This window comes from Rhincodon typus, unplaced genomic scaffold, assembly GCF_021869965.1.
Source record: "Rhincodon typus isolate 14 unplaced genomic scaffold, sRhiTyp1.1 hic_rhity00000684, whole genome shotgun sequence".
NCBI classification, from domain to species: domain Eukaryota; kingdom Metazoa; phylum Chordata; class Chondrichthyes; order Orectolobiformes; family Rhincodontidae; genus Rhincodon; species Rhincodon typus.
Window position 1 is genome coordinate 28,577 of NW_025966322.1, and position 20,791 is coordinate 49,367.

The 20,791-nt window shown below is 39.2% G+C and overlaps 1 protein-coding gene across 5 annotated transcripts in view; it reads right to left on the reverse strand.

The window, feature by feature from the left end:
* The window catches only part of LOC109933605, a 44,270-nt gene extending 23,747 nt beyond the window's left edge, over positions 1 to 20,523 (reverse strand). Inside the window, exons 1-3 of one of the 5 annotated variants that reach the window (XM_048621461.1) lie at positions 20,280 to 20,523; positions 16,026 to 16,343; positions 9,116 to 9,347 (exon numbers count right to left, since the gene is read on the reverse strand). The gene's annotated coding sequence lies outside the window, so the exon portion shown is untranslated. Of the gene's footprint in view, positions 1 to 2,851; positions 2,952 to 9,115; positions 9,348 to 15,796; positions 15,892 to 16,025; positions 16,344 to 18,978; positions 19,534 to 20,279 lie in introns of those variants that run through there. The other 4 variants (XM_048621462.1, XM_048621459.1, XM_048621463.1 and 1 more) reach the window with 4 other exon arrangements.
* Between the last annotated feature and the right edge of the window lie 268 nt (positions 20,524 to 20,791).

Here is a 20,791-nt window from a genome sequence, read left to right on the forward strand (position 1 = left end):
TCCTCTGATGCTGCTTGGCCTGCTGTGTTCATCCAGCTCTACACCTTGTTATCTCAGATTCTCCAGCATCTGCAGTTCCTACTATCTCTGAAACAATACTGGATTTAATGTTGTGCAATGAGGCAGACTTGATAAGGGAGCTTAAGGTAAAGGAACCCTTAGGAGGCAGTGATCATAAGATGATAGAATTTACTCTGCAATTTGAGAGGGAGAAGATAGAATCAGAGGTAACAGTATTACAGCTGAATAAAGGCGACTACAGAGGTGAGGGAGGAGCTGGGCAGAATTGACTGGAAGAGGAGCCGAGCAGGAAAGACAGTGGAACAGCAATGGCAGGAGTTTCTGGGAATAATTCAGGAGATGCAGCAAAAATTCATCCCTAGGAAAAAGAAGCATGGTACAGGGAGGATGAGGCGACCATGGCTGACTAAGGAAGTCAGGGATAGCATAAAAGCAAAAGAGAAAGCATAAAATGTGGCGAAGGGCAGTGGGAAACCAGAGGACTGGAAAGCTTACAAAGACCAACAGAGGGCAACAAAAAAAGAAATAAAGGAGGGAGAAGATTAAATATGAGGGTAAGCTAGCCAGTAATACATTGGACCACTGAAAAATGGCGGTGGAAAGATAGTAGTGGGGAACATAGAACATAAATCATTGAACAGTACAGCACAGTACAGACCCTTCGGCCCACGATGTTGTGCCGAACTTCTACCCTAAACCTAAGGTCTATCTAACCTCCACCCCTACCTTATACTATCATCCATATGCCTGTTTAGGGGCATTTACGCAGCTATTAATGAGGCCGACTCCACTACCCGCTCCGGCAATGCATTCCACGCCCTGACCACTCTCCGAGTAAAGAACCTACCTCTGACATCTCCCCTATATCTACCTCCACTCACTTTAAAACTATGCCCCCTCGTAATAGCTACCTCCACCCTAGGAAAAAGTCTCTGGCTGTCCACTCTATCTATACCTCTGATCATTTTGTACACCTCTATCATGTCACCTCTCATCCTTTGTCGTTCTAAAGAGAAAAGCCCTAGCAGTCTCAACCTTTCCTCGTAAGACCGTCCCTCCATTCCAGGCAACATCCTGGTAAATAGCCTCTGCACTTTTTCCAACGCTTCCACATCTTTCCTGTGATGAGCCGACCAGAACTGGACACGATACTCCAGACGTGGCCGAACCACGGTTTTGTATAGGGGAACAAGGAAATAGCTGAGGAACTGAATAATTACTTCGCGTCAGTCTTCACAGTGGAAGACATGAGTAATATCCCAAAAATTCAAGAGAGTCAGGGGGCAGAGCTGAGTATGGTGGCCATCACCAAGGAAAAGGTGCTAGCAAAACTGATTGGCCTGAAGGTGGACAAATCACCTGGACCAGATGGACTACATCCCAGAGTTCTAAAGGAGATAGCTGAAGAGGTAGTGGAAGCTTAGTGGTGATCTTTCAGGAATCGCTAGAGTCAGGGAAGGTCCCAGAGGACTGGAAAATCATTACCGTGACACCCCTTTTTAAAAAGGGAATAAGGCAAAAAACAAAAAATTACAGGTCGATTAGCCTAGCCTCGGTCATGGGTAAAATTTTGGAGTCCGTTGTAAAGGATGAGATTTCTGAATATTTGGAAGTGTATGGTAAAGTAGGACAAAGTCAGCATGGTTTCATCAAGAGGAGGTCATGCCTGACAAATCTGCTAGAATTCTTTGAGGAAGTAACGAGCAGGGTTGACCACGGAGAGCTAATGGATGTTACCTACATGGACTTCAAGGCGGCCTTTGACAAGGTGCCGCACAGGAGGCTGCTGAGTAAGATAAGGGCCCATGGTGTTAGAGGCAAGGTGCTAGCATGGATACAAGATTGGCTGTCTGGCAGAAAGCAGAGAGTGGGGATAAAGGGATCTTTCTCAGGATGGCAGCCGGTGACAAGTGGTGTTCTGCAAGGGTCAGTTTTGGGACCACAACTTTTCACTTTATACATTAATGATCTAGATGAAGGAACTGTGGGCATTCTGGCTAAGTTTGCAGACACTACAACGATAGGTGGAAGGACAGATAGTATTGAGGTGGTGGTGAGGCTGCGGAAGGATTTGGACAGGTTAGGAGAGTGGGCAAAGAAGTGGCAGATGGAGTACAATGTGGGAAAGTGTGAGGTCATGCACTTTGGTAAGAAGAATAAAAGCATGGACTATTTTCTAAATGGGGAGAAAATTCAGAAGTCTGAAGTGCAAAGAGACTTGGGAGTTCTAGTCCAGGATTCTCTCAAGGTAAACTTGCAGGTTGAGTCAGTAGTCAGGAAGGCAAATGCAATGTTGGCATTTATTTTGCAAGGATTTGAATAGGAGGCTTTTAAGGGTCTGGTCAGGCCACATTTGGAGTATTGTGCACAGTTTTGGGCCCCATATCTCAGGAAGGATGTACTGGCCCTGGAGTGGGTTCAGAGTAGGTTCACGAGAATGGTCCCAGGAATGGAAAGCTCAACATATGAGGAACATTTGAGGACTCTGGGACTATACTCATTGGAGTTTCGAAGGATGAGGGGAGATCTAATTGAAACTTACAGAATACTGAATAGCCTGGACAGAGTGGATGTTGGGAAGATGCTTCCATTGGTAGGAGAGACTAGGACCAGACAGCACAGCCTTAGAATAAAGGGAAGACCTTTTAGAACAGAGAGAAGGAGAAACTTCTTCAGCCAGAGAGTGGTGAATCTATGGAATTCACTGCCACAGAAGGCTGGGGAGGCCAGGTCATTCAGTACATTTAAGACTGAGATAGATAGGTTCTTGATTATCAAGGGGATCAAGGGTTATGGGGAGAAAGCGGCAGAATGGGATTGAGGAACTTACCAGCTATGATTGAACGGCAGAGCAGACTCGATGGGCCGAATGGCCTAATTTCTGCTCCTGTGTGTTATGGTCTTCAAACAAAAGGTGTGCGGGGTTAGATCAGGAGTTGAGCACCTCTTTAGCTTATCAGGTGCCAAGCAGGCAGGCTTCTGTGCAAAAAAAAAAAAAAAAAATCTGTGTTTTGAGAAGCCATGGGAGAAAGACCACCTGAGAAGCGGTTTGGGAGAAGGTAAGCCTTGGACAGGGGCCTCCCACAGTCCCAGGCAGCCCATAACAAAGCTCACAATCCTGTCTATTAGTAACACAGAGGGAGAATTTCCTGCCTGGCCACTGGATGGACCTCCCCTGTAGCACTTTAAATGGCAGTAGTAACATTAATTGCCCACTTAAGCATCTCAATTGACTCACTGGTGGACAGGTTGCCCAATACCACCAGTCACTGGTATAAATTCAGTGGGGGTAGAGACAAGCACAACACTTATAGCGTTTATGGAGCTCCTCCCATTCCCTGCTCCCAATTTTGGAGGGGGGACTTAAATTATAGCCCCAAAATCTGAACAGGTCAAGGAGACAACTCACGGTAAAGTAAAATTAGTAGTGGCTAGATGAAGGTAAGCTTTTATTTTCATGATCTGCAGTTTATGCATGAAATGAAAGTTTGGAAATAGAAGTGAATTAAAGAAAGTGATCGGGATACATCTTCATTTGAATGACCTGAGAATACAGCAAGGAGAGCACACAAAATTATATAATGTTCTTCTGATGATCTCTATCATGAATGTCTTGGACTAGTTTTGGACTAATATTCCATAATCAAACAGTACATGACACCATCTAAGCCAAAACGACACTTCAATTCCCTGCAGAAGAATGACTGGAACAGGAGCTGGGTGTTGCTGGTTCATCATTGCATGCCTAGAATGGGAAGTCTGCACCCAATCCATCTTCAGGCGCATGCAAGTACCACTGACTTCATGGTTGTGCACCCATTCACTCAACATCACCTGGTTTGTTCACCACTTTGCTTGCCACTGTCTCAGTGCTTCATTCACTACCCATTCTTGGCCCCTCACTGCCCTGTTTCCTAAATCACGAGAACGACAGAGACGCAGAGCAACAGAGACACCAGGGCAGTGAAGGAGAGGGAGGCAGTGATGAGTCAGGAGCCGGACATCTAGAGAATGGGATCAAAAACAAATTGCAGCCATGATCCCAGGAACGTCAACTGGTGTTTGGAATTTCATATTCTCTGAAAGCTGCAATCCTTGACCATGGTAAGAGGCTGTCAGAGTGAGATCGCAAATTTAAGACCCTTAAAAAATTTACTGGTACTACACTTTATATGGCTCAATATTTCAGGTGAAACTATTCTTTGTTGCTAGCAGTGACACCACAAGCATGGTGGCAGCAAACACAGCCATAAAAAAGTCAGAAATGTAGAAAATGCAACAATAAAACTGAAGATTTAGAAAACATTTTCTGATACTCTGTACTGTGTTGTAGCTTTGCAACACTATTAATCCATGTATTGCTTATATTCTGGTTTCAATTTTTCAGTCATAATTTCCACTGATTTAATATGTAATGTTGTTCATAAGAATTAAAATTATGCTTCTAAAATTTTCAAAGCTGCACAAAATAGTAGTTTTCAGAATGGAATTTCTAGTGAAGGAAAAGAGCATTACTTTTACCAATCACAGATAAAACCATGACCTCTGGTACATCTGTCCCCAGTTGATGAAGTCATTCCATAAATAAATTTAAGTCTGTAATGTGATGACTCACACCGCAGAGATATTTGCTAATTATTGTGACGCTTGATAAAATTTGGTTTCTGGGTAGTTGTTACAAAGTGAAGTTTTGAAATTTTCCCAAAAACTTCACATTTAAAAAAACGAATTAATCCAGGTAAGACATTCTTTTTAAAGCAAACTACAATTACTGCCCAATTATTACAAATTAATTGCAGTCACAAAAAGAAGAGATATACACACACAACACACGCGTGCGTGTGCGCGCGCGTATGCGTCCATGTAGCCATGCTCCTCAACTCAAGATTTCAAAACAACATCCACAATGCTAGAAAGAACAATTTGCATGCAAGAGAACATAACGTTCCTTTTTCTGGTAAAATACAATCTGCTGCATATGCTGTCAAATTTCTTCCTGATATTACTAAGAGCTAAAACAAGACTCCAGCAATTATACACCTTTCAATTACAGATTCAAGTTTTGCTTTACCCATAAACCAGTGAAATTCTGTAATACTATTAGTCAATTTATCAGCATCATCTCACATAACTGCTGTAAATTTCAACTCAGATTAAAAGAAAGACATAAGTCAATATTAAGAGTTCCTCATCCCAGTCTGTGGTAATCAGATCTTGCCTCAAGAAAGGGGAAGAGAAACTCTTAATCTGTTATGACACATCATGTAATTAGCATAGAATCAGAGCGACATATTTGCTTGGTCTATCAGGGACAAAAAGGAGAGAAAGAAAAAAAGAGCTATTAGAATTCAAGACTGACAAATAATAAGTAGTCATTAGTCTTCAAAGATATGTGAACTGTTCTGCAGCTCTATCAACAGTGTTTGCTACTTTTGACAGAGCACGTTAACGGTTTAGCAGCAGAGGTACCGTCAACATTCATTCAATTTTTTTCAATGGTCGATAATAAACCAAATTTGAGTATTGATGAGCAACAATATAATTGTAGAACCTTATAGTCTTGCATACATTGGGACAATTTGCAAGAATACAATTTGCAAGTAAAGGGAAAATATTTGTACTGCAGAAGTGGAATGCTGACGAGTTGGCAAGTAGACTCTGATTGGTAGAGGCAGTGCTGTGAAGAATGCACCCATTAATGCTGATTGATAGCTAACAGCCAGGCTTTGTTGGCATTATAAACCAGGTAAGTTGACTACTTTGTTGTCGAGGCATTATTATAAATGATGAATCAGAGAATGTTTCAGCTCAATAAAATAGATGATGGTCAGAGCATCTGTACATGTTCTTTGAAAATCTGGGGAGGTGACGGCCTAGTGGCACTATCACTGTACACTTAATACAGAACCAGGTAATGGTTTGGGGATCTGGGTTCAATTCTTGCCATGATAGATAGTGGAAGCTGAATTCAATTTTAAAAAAGGGGTGGAATGGTGGCTCAGTGGTTAGCACTACTGCCTCAGTGCCAGGGACCAGGGTTCCATTCCACCCTCAGGTGACTGTCTGTGTGGAGGCTGCACGTTCTCACCGTGTCTATATGGGTTTCCGCCAAGGGCTCTGGTTTCCTCCCACAATCCAAAGATGTGCAGGTTAGGCAGAATAGCCAGATTAGCCATGCTAAATTTCCCATAGCATTCAGGGATGTGCAGGCTCGGTGGATTAGCCATGGGAAATGCAGGGTTACAAGGTAGGAAGATGGGATGCTCTTCAGGGGGCAGGGCGAGGTCGGTGTGGACTCAATGGGCTGAATGGTCTGCTTCCACACCATAGGGATTGTATACAAAAAAAGTTATTTTTCAGAGCACTGCCTTGAACAATCAGGGTCTAATTCAAAATTTAAACAAAGCTTGAAGAGAAGTTTCAAGTAAAACATCTTTTCTATTATGACAGATCCCATTTAGGTTTCCTTATTTGTAGATATTCAGCTAATTTGAAAAGTACTTCACAAGTCAATAAAATATGTAAAACAATTTAAAACCTGCAAAAGAAAAAAAAGTGGATAAAGCACAGGAACTTGCTAACAGCTTAACAGAGGGTCCAAAATGAAGCAAGAGGCCAAATATAGCAATAGAATATTAAAATTGGCTCATATCTTAAACATAGAATTTAGGAATACATCATAGATATAATTTGAGCAATCAGCAAGTAATTACTTGATAATTATTTACCAGAAAGAACTGCAGGAAGTAGTTCTGACTATCTAACCATCTGAGGTGCAAGAAAGTCCATTTGTTGAAAGGAAAAATAACAATGAAAATATAAATTTGCTGTGTTAAATAATCCAGAACATGGCTACAGTCATTTATAGATGGAGAATCAAAATAAACTGAGAAAGAAGATTTTGATGACTGGATTAATCAAAACACCAAAGTAACCAGAAGTGCTTCCCAAATGTTAAGGGTTGAGAAAATGTGAATATGATCATTTTCTAGATAGACTAACCAACAACATAAAATTTGATAGCAAGTGAAGTCAAAAACAAGCTTAATCTATTTTGGCCTCTTCCCAACACAGAGTTTGGCTTGCTTCTATATACTCTGCATATGGAAACGGTACTAGCACAGCTCAAAAAGATTTGCAATAAAAAGGTAATTGCAATACTTCTGTACAACTTAGCAGTGTTCAATTAGTCAGTGCTGTCACACTTACATTTAAATTAGAACTAGAATTTGTTTCCAGCAGGCTACTTGATAACTTCTATTTCTGGAGCTCCATAACAAAGATTATGATGAAGTGTCTTAAGGTGCATGTATAATTTCAGAGAACAAAAATGCAAGACAATTACACCGGTGAAACTAAGTTGAACTGCTCACCAAACCATGTTAACAGCAGTCCACTGATACATGATCTGGTGCTGAAGTCCTTAAAATTGATTAAAGGAAATTATGTTGACGATTACTTATCTGACTCCCAAAAGTAATCTAAAAACATCACATTATAACCACTTACATTTATATAATACAATCAACATAGTACATATCCCAAAGCAGCTCACATTGGAAAAAGTAGACCCAAAGCAGTTTCGGAAGAAAGGATCGAAAACGGTCAAAAACGTTTGGCCATACTCAATGCTTTAAGAAAAAATAGGAACTGGAGGAACTTAGGGAGAATATTTCTAAAGCAGCTGAAAGTTCAGTCATAATATCCTGATTCCCAAACATGCTTCACTCATCAATACAGGCGTGAAAACTTTTAAACAAGTTCAGTGAAATGCCAGATAGAAAGCAGACAGTCTTGACATTGGTACAAATAAGTTTGGAAGCTCATCCTGGGATCAAATGTTACACCAAGGTTGTAGCCATATATTTATTCCGAGATCATCTAGTCAGTCATGAGAGAGATGGATGGAATTGGTAACTAGGAAACAGAGTTTTGAGCAAGGACCAAACACACAATAGTTTTAACCTTGATATTTAATTGGAGGAAATGTTTGCTCAATTAAGAAGTGGTGGCAAGACCAAACTGGGCATCATCAGCAAACATATAGAAACTAATGCAGTGCCTTTGGAAGATGTTGCTGGGGCACATCATGTTGATGAAATAACCTCGACAGATCCTTCGGAGAAATCAGAGGGAATGGTATGGGAATGGTGGAGAAGCCTTAAGACCCTAAAATGTGGGAGCAGAAGCAGGCCATTCAGCCCATCAAGCCCGTTCCACCATTCACCGAGATCATAGCTGATCTGATAATCCTCAATTCCACTTTCCTGCTTTTTTTCTATAATCCTCAAATCCCTTAACGATAAATAATGATAAATAATAACACTTGAACATACTCAACAGCCCTCTGCAGCAAAGAACTTCACACAGTCAGAGAAGAAATTCCTTCTCATCTCTTTATTCCAAGATTACGCTCTTTGGTCCTAGATTCTCCCACAACGGGAAATAACCATTCCACATGTGCCCTGTCAAGTCCCCCAAGAGTCTATTTCAATAAGATCACCTCTTATTCTTCTAATTTGCAATCAGTACAGGTCCAATCTACTCAAACTCTCCTCATAAGGCAGCTCCTCCACACCTGGAATCAGCCAAGCGAACCTTCTCTGGACTGTCTCCAATGCCAGTCCATTTTTCACTGCAATTAGATGATTGAGAATGTGCCCAAGTAAGAGTAATCTCACCTTGTGGGTTGACAGTGGGGGAATGCTGGAATAGGAAGGTGTTGTCAACAGTTACATTTATGTAGAGAAGGACTTGTCACACACATGATCCACAAAATTGGCCATTTCATTTTCAATGGGCAGATACTCAACACTAAAGTAGTTCCAATACATGGCCAGATGCCACCAAAGATAATCACACAACTAACTTCAAATGGATTTGAAATACCACTTTACATTCCCCAAGTAATCAAGATCTGTCTTCAGTGTAAATGTGATAACATTTAGGACAAGGAAATATCACCAATTACCCAGCTAATTATGTACCTAGCATTTCCAGTTACTTCCATTGTGTACTATGATTCATATTTGGTATTATTTGCTTTACTCGTCTATTTGGACAGCAAGTTGCTAAATTAGTTGGTTAAACCTACCATTCCACTGTTCTTTTGATCTTCTTGTCTGGGGATAAGCTGCATCACTCGCCTTTCTTGATACAAAAGATTCGAAACGGTTTTGGCATCGGAGTCAGTTATTCTGGTAAATCTTCCATCTTGACAACCAGAGATACCAATTGGTTGCAGAGTGACTTCCACCATCACTGGAGCATGTAATTTGCTTGCAAAAGCACACGTGTTTTCACTTTAGTCCCAGGACCCTGTAGCACTAGAAAAATGAATTAATTTTCGTTAGTGTGTTATTATCATTACAGTTTGATGCACAAAGTTACTGAGACATGGCTATAGAAAATTAGAACTGAGAATTAATATTGTAGGATATAACATTTTGAAAAGATAGAAATGAAAAAAAAAGTGAAGTAGCTGTATTTATTAGAGATAGCATAAAGATAAAAGAATGCCTCTATCAGCACAGAATCCATATGGATAGATTAAAAAAAGACGCAGTGTACAGATCACCTAATATTATTTGTGGAAGGGTGGTAAAGAAGAAATATGGAAGCAGATTAGAGAATGGAGTAAACAACATAGAATTAGGGTCTCGACCCGAAACGTCTGATTCATCAGCTCCTCTGATGCTGCTTGGCCTGCTGTGTTCATCCAGCTCTACACCGTGTTATCTCAGATTCTCCAGCATCGGCAGTTCCTACTATCTCTATAATTATCATGGTGGATTTGAACTGCCTTCATATTCATGAGACAAAAAGTGTAGGTAAAGGATTGGAGAGCTGATTGTCCACAAGGTGAGGAATCCTTTCTAACTCAGAATATCTTTTATTAAAAAAACGTCAATGATGTAGACTCACTGTTGGATCCAGTAATGGGTAATGATCCCAAGTCAAATACGAGAAATTAAGTTACAGAAGACATCAAGGCAATAACGACAGTAGTATAATGGAGGACATAAATATGATAGATAATCAGGCTAATTAAGAGAAGCTGAGTTGGAGAATAAAATAAAATGGATAACTACTGTGGAATGTGTTTAATAGGAAAGAACACAGGAGTAGGCTATTCAGCCATGCCATTCTGGCTGATCATCCACTTCAATGCCTCTTTCCAAACTAATCCCTTATATAAATAGCCTTATGTGCCATTGGTATCTATAAATGTCAGTTTCTACTTCAAACTTATTTAATGCTTCCCCAGCCATCTGGGATAAAGAATTTCCATGACTTAGATAGTAAAATAATCTCTCCTCAACTCTGTCCCAAGGAACTTCCTCTTATTTTAAAATTGGCTCTCCGAGTTCAAGACTCCCCACTAAGAGGAAACATATTACTTGTATCTATCATGCTCATCCCAATAAGTATTTTTTAAGTTTTAATGAGATGACCTGTGGTTCTTTGATACTGTAGAAAATACAGGCTACGTTTCCCCAATCTCTCTTCACTGGTTCGGAAGAAGGGTCACTTAAACTGAAACGTTAACTCCTATTTCTCTCCACTGTTGCTGCCAGACCTGCTGAGCTTTTCCAGCAATTTCTGGTTTTCTCACTTCACCAGACTGTCCAGCCATCCAGGTAATGGGTTTGGAGGGTTTTGTTTCACTCCTTCTGTGGCAATCATGCTCTATACACAGCACTCCAATCCAGTCTAATCAAGGTTTGAAACAACTGAAGACTTGGCTACTCCAATGCCTAAAACCTCTTGAAATAAAGGCCAATAATAATGTAGGCTTTCCTAACTGTCTGCATGTTAGCCTTCAGTGACTTGTTAACGAAGATACCCAGGTCCATTTGCACGTCTACCCTTTCTAATTTATTATCGTTTAAGAAATATTGTGCATCTGTTCATTTCTACATTATATTCCAACATCCAAATTCCTGCCCACAAAACACTGGCGAGACTGTAAGATGAAACATCATAAAAAAAAAGTGCAGGGATTAGGATAAAGTAGAGGGAGAGCAGAGGAGCGTATGATAAAACAGAATATGAAGAGATTAGGAAAATTTTCAAAAACAATTAGGAAAACAGGATAAAATGGACCAGTCAATTTAATATTGTGGTAGAAAAAAAATAGCGGAATCCCTCCTAAAGAGGGAGAATATAAGAACATCCAGAAATGAGAACTATTAGAATGAATAGTCAAAGGGTTTCAAAAGTGTAGAACTTGCCTGACCAACCTCATTGAACTTTTTTGAGAAAGTAACAGAGAGTAGAACATGGTAACATGGAATATATACGTCATCTGGATTCTCAAAAGGCTGCTTTTACAAGGTGCTCCACAGTAAACTAAAGAAGATAGAATCAGGGGACAAGTGGCAAAATAGATTGCGAGAAGTTTCAAGATACAAGGGAGAGAGTGAGAAAAGAGTAATCATTCAGAACAGCAAAAAAACACGTTCCTCAACAGTGTTGGGACCATGGCTGCTCACAATTTATATTAATGATTTGGAATTTGGAATTAAACGAACATTTTCAAATTTGCAGATGATACAACTATTTGGGGGAGGAGTGAAGAAAATAGTCAAAACAAAGGAAAATGGCAGCAAATTAAACATGCTCATTAATAAAGTTGCAGAACAGGAAAATAACTGGCAAATGCAGCCCAACACAGACAAATGTAAGATTATACATTTTGGTAGGCAGAAAAAGAGGATCACCACAAATGAGCATAGGACAAATGGGCTGATGGACTGCGCTACCTCTATCCCTCCATTCAACTAAAAGACTTCGGGATCAGTAATGCACCATTCTGTGTCAAGGGCTGCACATTTCCTTTCTTTGTGGTAATTAGTTAATTAGACACTAAACCGTTGCTTCTCAATAAATTGAGAAATTGTAATAAATTGCCAACTGCCTCTATTAGGTAACTGAGATTACGAACTCCCTAAAATCAGCTGTGTATACCTATCAGAAAAGGATTGCAGTCTGGGTTTCTTTTCTGTTTCTAAAAATAAGGCTAACGGGGACCTAATAGAGGTATTTACATTATGAAAGATTTTGATAGAGAAAGCATATGATCAGAATATTTCCTCTGGTGGAGAGGAGACTATTGATAGGTCATCAATACAAGATAGTTACTAAAGAGTCTAACTGGGAATTCAGAAGAAACTTCTTTACTGCAACAATGGTAAGAATGTGGAATATACTACCATAGAGTTCTTGAAGCAAATAAATGCATTTAAGGTAAAGTTAAATACTACATGAGGAAGAAAGAAAGGACTACTACAATAGATTTAGAGGAGGAAAGATGGGAAGAGACTCATCTAGGGCACAAGTAACAGCATGTACTGGGTGGGCCAAATGGTCTGCTCCTGTACCCATATCTTATATTATCCAGTATAGACTTGTGGTATTATACTTTGACATTCCAATATTCTGTTCGCAAAGATTTCATAAGGGAAGACCCTGGTGTTATTATATTTTTGAGGGGCATCAGAGGTAATGGTAATGCAGAAGATGTAATTTATCTGGATTTTCAAAAGGGCTTTGTTAAAGTGTCCCATAATATAGAGTCATAGAGATAAGAAGCAGAGTGGAGTGAAGTACAATTATTCAGAGTGGAGAAGGTGCAGTTGGTTGCATGGGGTTGGAGAAGATACGGAACATACGAAAAAATATGGCGCATAGGCTTGTTAAAATTAAAGATCATTATTTTCAGATAAAGAATCAACACAATGAAAATATTACATGGAAGTCTGAAAGTTCAATTTATACCAAATCATTGCTGCAATAGTGGATGACAAATTCAAAATAAAATCAACTGGCAGAGAATCCCCATCAAAACATTTGTATCAGACTTTAATTACCTCAATTAACAGAAATATGAGCTATTGATTTGTTGCAGAGACAGAGTTTAAACATGGTAGAAGAAAGTTTTAACTTTAGAATATGACAAAATAGCAGTATTTCAAATATTAACACTCCCTCAAGGCTAGATTTATGCAGCAAACTAAAAAAAGGTTCAACTTTGCAGCATGTTCAATAGGGCCAAAAATGCTATAAGGACAAACTTCTCACACTAGCACCCACAAAATCTTCAAATAAACTATGATTGCAATGTCTTATTTTGGCTTCTAACAGTACCAAACTCTTCGTATGTTAGCAGTTGATAGTCAGATTTTAATAGATTGCCTTGGAAAATAGAGATAGAATTTAAATAGAAAAGTTAGACTAGTTTGGGTAAATAACTTTTCAAAATATTTTATAGGAAAAACTTGAATACTTGCATATTATTGTGATGAATCTCAAAGAATCTCCAATGAATTACTCTGAAACTAAGAGACATATAGCTGAATTGGCACAAACACTCAAATCATGAGAAACAAATCACTCAGAGAGACTGATGAGTTGAAGAACATCATGCACTAATTCAATTAATAGAATAGAAACTTTGCATCTACTAAAACAGAAAAGTAGCATCTCTCACTTATACAAATGATACATCCTAAAATTTAACATTCTCCCAGTACTTCAGTGGTAAGCAAGTCTGCATTAAATGTTCTTAAAACATGCAACACTTGTCCTTAGAATGCTTGATAATACTAGGGTGTGTAAAATGTTGAAAAATTTAGAACATAGGAAAATGCACTGCTTACTTCCCCACTTCCACAATTTCAAAATAAAATGTCATAGCATTACACAGCAGCATAAACACAAACGTTTCAAAATTATATTTCTTAAGACATTTGCTATATTTAAATCAATATCAACTGATACATATTGTAACTTTGATTATGGGGTTTTGTCCAGTCTAGTAAACCTCTTCTGAACAGCCTCCAGTATATGTACATCCCTCCTTGAATACAAGGAGGCCATCCATTCTCCATTGTAAAGTCAGGAGTGAGAACGCTTGCTGATGATAGTTCAACATTCGGCACCATTTGTGACTCCTCATACACTGAAGCAGTTCATGCCCAAATACAACAGGACCTGGACAATATCCAAACAAACATTCACGCCACACAAGTGCCTGGCAACAACCATTTCTAACAAGGTACAAATGAAACCCTGCCACTTGACAGTCAATGGCATTATCACCTTCAAATTCCCACTATCAACGTCCTGGTTGGGTGGGTGTCAACGAGCAGAAGCTGAACTACACTAGCCACTTAAATACTGTGTTTATAACAGTAGGTCAGAGGCTAAGAATCCTGCATTGAGTAACTCACCACTCGCATCCACTCCCTCCACCACCGATGCTCAGTAGCATCAGTGTGTACCATCTACAGGATGCACTGCAGAAGTTCAAAGATCCTGAGGCAGGACCTTCCAAACCCACAACCACTTCCATCAAGAAGTAGAAGGCCAGCACATACATGGAAACACCATCACCTCCAAGTTCCCCTCCAAGTCACTCACCATCCTGACTTGGAAACATAGCGCCATTCCTTCACTGTCACTGGATCAAAATTCTGGAATTCCCTCCCTAATAGCACTGTGGGTCAACCCACAGCAGGTGGACTGCAGCGATTCAAGAAGGCAGCTCACCACTATCTTCTCAAGGGTAACCAGGGACAGGCAATGAATGCTGGCCACTCAATGACACCCATATCCTACAAAAATGAATAAATAAAAAAGCACTCCCTAAAGCCTGTCCACTATCAACAAGACACAAGTCAGTAGTGTGATGGAATACTTCCCACTTGCCTAGAGAGGTACAGCTCCAACTACAAAAGAAACTTTACAATCCTGGACAAAGCAGCTCGCTTAATTACCACATTTCAGGCATGCACTCCCTCCACCACTGACATTCCGTAGCAGCAGTGTATACCATCTACAACATGCACTGCAGGAATTCACCAGGAGATCCTTTGACAGCACCTTCCAAACCCACAACCACTACCATCTAGAAGGAATGGTAGCAGGCAAATGGGAACTTTAGCACCTACAAGTTCCTCTCCCAGCCACTCACCATCCTGATTAGAAATATGTTGCTCTACTGTCATTGAGTACGAGTCCTGGAACTCCTTCCCTAACAGCACTTTGGATGTACTTACACTAAATGGACTGCAGCAATTTAAGAAAGTTCACCTTAAGGATAACTAGGTCTATGTAATAAATGCTAACCCAGCCAATAAAGCCTGCATGCTCTGAATGAATACAAAATAAGTACACAGACTATTCAAGATGTGGTCTCTTTTGTATTGCTCAAGTATTACATCCTTACTTCGTTGTTCAGTACAACTCAATAAAGAACAGTATCCCAGTAAATAAAAGCAAAATACTGCAGATGCTAGAAGCCTGAAATAATCCAAGTGCTGGAGAAACTTGGCAGGTCTGGCAGCCTCTATGGACAGAAAAGCAGAGTTAATGTTTTGAATCAGAACAGTTGGTAAATTGTGGGTTTTTTAATTCTGATAATAGAGAGTGAGGCAAAGCAAGTGGCTCTGATGGTGAGGGTGCCTGGAGCAAAAACAAGGTAGTGCTAATGGTGATAATGGAATGATAGAGATGTGAGATTAGTGTAAATGATAGGTGTGAAAAAGACAAGACACAAACATACAGCTTGGGGGAGGGTGCGGTGTAATAAAAATGGAGGAGAGAGGTAATATTTTGAAGCTGTTTCAAAAATTGTTCCTCCAGCTTGCATTGAGCTTCAGTGGAACACTGCAGTAGGCTAGGACAGAAGTGCTAGCACGGGAGCAATAGCATGGATTGAAATGGCAAGCAACTGGAAGGTCAGGATCATTCTTACAGATATTACAGTCACCTTAATAATTTGTTGTAGCTGCATTGAAACATTTTGGTGATTCACATTAGAACACTAAGATCTCTTTGCACTTGACATAAATCTGGTCAATAACAAAAGATATTCTTTTTGTTAGTCGGGCACAGAGAGTTGCAAAGGGATCTAGACATATAGATATACAACATCAATATCAATAATTAGTAACATACATATTGTTTATTCCCAAAAAGAAAATTCATTTATATTTCACCTTATGATCTTATGTCCCAAGACCATTTACAGCCAATTTTTGAAGTGTAGTTGCTGTTGTAATGTAGGAAACCAGGCAACTCATGCAACCAGCCAAATGACGATGGCCAGCTCATCCATTTTTTTGATGTTGGTTGAATGATTAATATTGGCCAAAACGTAGGGAATAAAGCCAATCCTCTGGTTTGAAATTGCCATAGGATAATTTACATATATCCGAGGTGGTGGTGGATGAACTTTCTCATTTGAAAGGATTTGATTATGCAACATTTCCTCAATACTGCATTGTCATGTTTTATTTTTGCGCTCAAGTCAGAGGCTATAATAGTACACAAAACGAGAAATGTGGATCAGTAAAGAGGAAAAGACCGATATAAAACTGCAAACAAAACATGAATGCAATGTTTTATGCAATGTGCCACTGGTATTTTACATGGATACCACTGTCAAAAACCTATTAGCTACTGCTCAACTGTTCTCAACATATACTTGGGGCTGTTTTCTGTCTCTCTCAGTACACAATAATGAATTGGTAGACAAGCAGGTGCACCATACTGTAGAAATGCTTCTACTACAGTGATCTTGCAACATCAGTGGAGCATGAAATGACAATGCATGGCCATGTATTAAACTGGTGATTTAACTGAAGCTGATGCAAGCTTAAACAAAAACATATGCAATGCAAAATTTGAAAACTTATTGTAGGACTGAGATAAACAGTTTTTAAAAGAAAATTTACAGGGCTTCGGACAAAGCAAATACCAATAAATGTAAACAAGAGGGGATTAGTTAGGGTGAGAGTAGATGTGAAAGACAATTGGCAGTCCATGTAGAAGAAAGCAAGTGCACATAACAAGTAAAGGAAGATTAAAAAGTCGTATTTGAAAGTGAGAGAATGGCACAAAAATATTTCACCTTGTATTAGAGAGGGAATAGAGTGCAACTGTAGACCATGCTTCCACAGTAGGATTGAAAAGCTTAAAAAAAAAAAAAATAATCACCAAACATCATACAAAGGTCCCCAAAGTGCTTGGATGTCGGAGGTTGGGGGGGGGGGGCGGGGTGGAAATAGCTGGAAATGAAAATCATACACATAGTGGGGTTCAGGGAAAGTACATGTTATAGTCCTGTCGAAGAGAGAGGGAAAAATAATTATTGCGTGTTAGATGGCCTTAGTTTATTGGCAAACTTAAATTTCTTATCAACGATGTGCTGTCAATTACCAAACAATGTTGGCTGTGCCAAATCATCCTGTGCCTTCAAAACAGTCCATGTGACAAAATTAATGAGCATTTAGAAAGGTGTGGTAAATCACGAAGGGGAAGTCATTGTACAGATTTCAAGGTCAGACTGCACTCAAGTAATTTCATCCACATTTTTCCTTAAACATGCCAACATTTTCCTTGATCCCCACCACAAATTCCATTCTTAAGTCCCTAGTTCCAGTCTTTGGGAGGTGAATGTCACTATCCTCCATGTTGCTTAACGTAGTTCTAAGTTTTGTGACATCTGGAAAATGTGATGGTAATATCATGGTTGGAATAACCCATGTATTTTGTAGACTCCATTATAGAAAGGAAAGGTGTGATGTTCAACTTGGTTTTCCTACGTTTAGGCTGTATTAGTACTAGCGTATTGTTTAGTTACATCACTTACGAGTACTTTATCAGTCTTTCACTTGACTATTTAAATTGCATTGGGCTGCCAGTGAAACTCAGTTTTAGATACCCAGTGACATCATAATGAGGTTATGAAATCATATAGGACAGAGCGAGGACATGGAGATGGGAAACCAAACATAGGAAAGTATTGAAGTACATTAAAAGGTGAATATTATTTCACGGAATTATTTAAAATCCTACATTTGAAAAGGATATACACACAAGTAAGCAGGAATGTGAGAAATCATCCACTTTGGACCCAAGAAAGATAAATCAAATATTTTTTGAAAGGCAAGAAGCTAGGAACAGTGTAGAAGTGAAGCAATGTGGATGACCAAATTAGCAAAGAAAATAAATCAAGAAAGCTAATGGAATATTGAGCTTAATCTCAATGTGGCAGGAATAAAAGAGGAAGAAGTTATGTTTCAGTTATACAAAGTCTTTGTTTTACCTATCAAAAGTGTTGAATTCCATTTTGGGCATCAAATCTCTGCAAGGACATACTGACCTCAGATTGGGTGCAGCACAAATTTAACAAAGATAACAATTCAAAATGTTAAATTATGAGGACATGTTAAATAAACTTGGCATGCATTTCAGCACAGAAGATTGAAGGTTGATCTGATCAAGAGCTTAAAAACGTTAGTGATTTGCTATCATAGATTCATAAATGCATATTTCCTATGGTGGAAGATTGAAAAACAAAAAAGGTTCATCATCAAATTAGAGCTTGGTTATTCAGGAGCAAAATCAGAAACCACTTTTTCCACATGAATGGTTCCTGCAACACTCTCTTCCAAAATATGGATGCTGGGACAATTAGAAGTTTCAAGACAGAATTTTTTAAAAATAAGGGATAACATAGGATATAAATGAAAGGCAGATAAATGGAGTTGAGGTGTTTAGATCAGCCACAATTTAATTCAACAGTGGAAGAGGCTAGAGGTCAGAGGTCTGAATGGCTTAATCCTGATCCAAATGTTTGTGTTTGGATGCCAATTAGTATTCTAACCAATTTACCACATTAAATATTTAATTATAGCAGAAGCAGGGATCTGGTAGCCAGCAGTTTCACATACTTACACCGTTAAGTAGTTGTAACCAACAACCTGAGAATATTTGGTGCAGCATACAAGCAGAGCAAGAGTAACAATAGGAAGTTCCATGCAAAAACAAACTCTGCTCATCCCCAAGAATGATTTTAACATAATTAAAAGTTTTGAAAGCAAATTTTAAAGGTTGCAGAGTATTTCAGCTGATGGAAGTTTCTCTTTCCATTTATACATCTCTTACCTCAATATTTTCTGCTCCTGGCTGAAAAGGGATGACTCATTCCAGTTTCACAATAGCTCACTGGTAACTTACCAAGTAGCTATTCATCATATGACACCAGGTAACAAGTAGATGCAAGTTAGTTGCCTACGACAGGAGTGTGGTGGAGGAATTCACAGCAAAGCCAAATATTATATCCACAAATATTCTATACATGTATTTTCTACATCAAAAGGTCATGAACTATCCAGAAACCAGAGGTTTTTTTAAAAAATTGCCCCAAATATGCATAATGCTAACAAGGCAGCTCATTGTCTATCTCTTACTACCCCCAGAGACATTAAAAGTTATTTGCTTGGTATGGAAAAGTCGCATTTAAGACAGATTGGCAAGGGACAGAGGATTTCTGTCCCTTAAGATAACTTCCTTTTCCGGGGTGTGAGTATACAGCTACTAGATGTACTGATTTTAAATCTTTCCCTCCTTGTTTTGGAGACAAAAAGGGAAACTGTACTCCTCTCAGGTAGAAACCCAGAACTTTCCTGAATTGTATGGTTAAGAACCACAATATAAACACCTTTAAAAGGGTGTGTTTGGAAATCAAATATAATTTGGTGTATCACACAGTAAATGCACTTCAGTACAAAAACGAGAAGTGTGACCAAAAGAGCGAAATTACATCAGCTCAGCCTGTAAACTGAATCTTGACAGCACATTACAATTGAACATATATAACTTTTGTTCAAGAAGTATTGTTTACCTTTTCAAAGCCTTCTTTCTGCACTATTACCAAAGTTCTTAGTTTTCCATTACCACTGTCATTATAACTGCTGAACTTTATATTGTTTTCTGTTCCTGTTCTACATCTTGTAACATTATTATTCCAGGCCAAGGATATGAAAGGGTCAGTTGATAAAATATATTCCCTTTTAGAGATGCAGAATACCCTTCTCTCTTTAAAGGGGTTTAGTCATATTGTAACTGCGCCTAGGTAGTTTGCTTGAAGGACAAAAGCGCAGCCTGCTCATCCATTATTTGCTAATGCAGTCAGTCCCTCAGTTGGCAGTAGTCTCACTGTGACATCAGAAGTCAGAAATGGTCAGTCATTAGGCACCTGCGCTTTCCTTTGAATGAAATTATTGGTATTCCAGTGACTGTGTAGGCAACGGTCAAAACTGATCTAATATCGCTAACTATAGTTTAAATCAAAACACTACTCCTGATTAACAGCATAACATACAATACAAATTAGGTTTTCTGAAAGCATTTGTTATTTTCAATAGATGCCTTGGTGATGTTAATGCATAAATTTGAGTACCTACCTGCAAGACAAATAGTTCCTGAGCCAACTGATAACAAGGTATAATGGCTGTCTGTCAAGCTGAAGAATCAAATCCTTGGTGGTCATTCCAACTGCAAGACTGAACCAAGACCTGCAAAGGATGATGGTGCAAATAAAATTGGTACTAGTAATTACTTTTTGAAATTGTAAATACACTATAGAGTTATACAGCACAGAAACAGACTGTTTGGTCCAACTTGTCCATGCCGACCAGACATCCCGATCTGACTTTGTCCCAATTGCCAGCATTTGACCCATATCCCTCTAAACCCTTGCTATTCCTACATTCATCCAGATGCCTTTTAAATGTTGTAACTGTACCCACCTCCACCGCTTCCTCTGGTAGCTCGTTCCATACACGCACCACTCTCTGCATGAAAGAGTTACCCCTCAGGTCCTTTAAAAATCTTTCTCACCTTAAACCTATGCCCTCTAGTTTTCAACTACCCCACCCTAGGGAAAAAGACCTTGGCTATTCACCCTATCCATGCT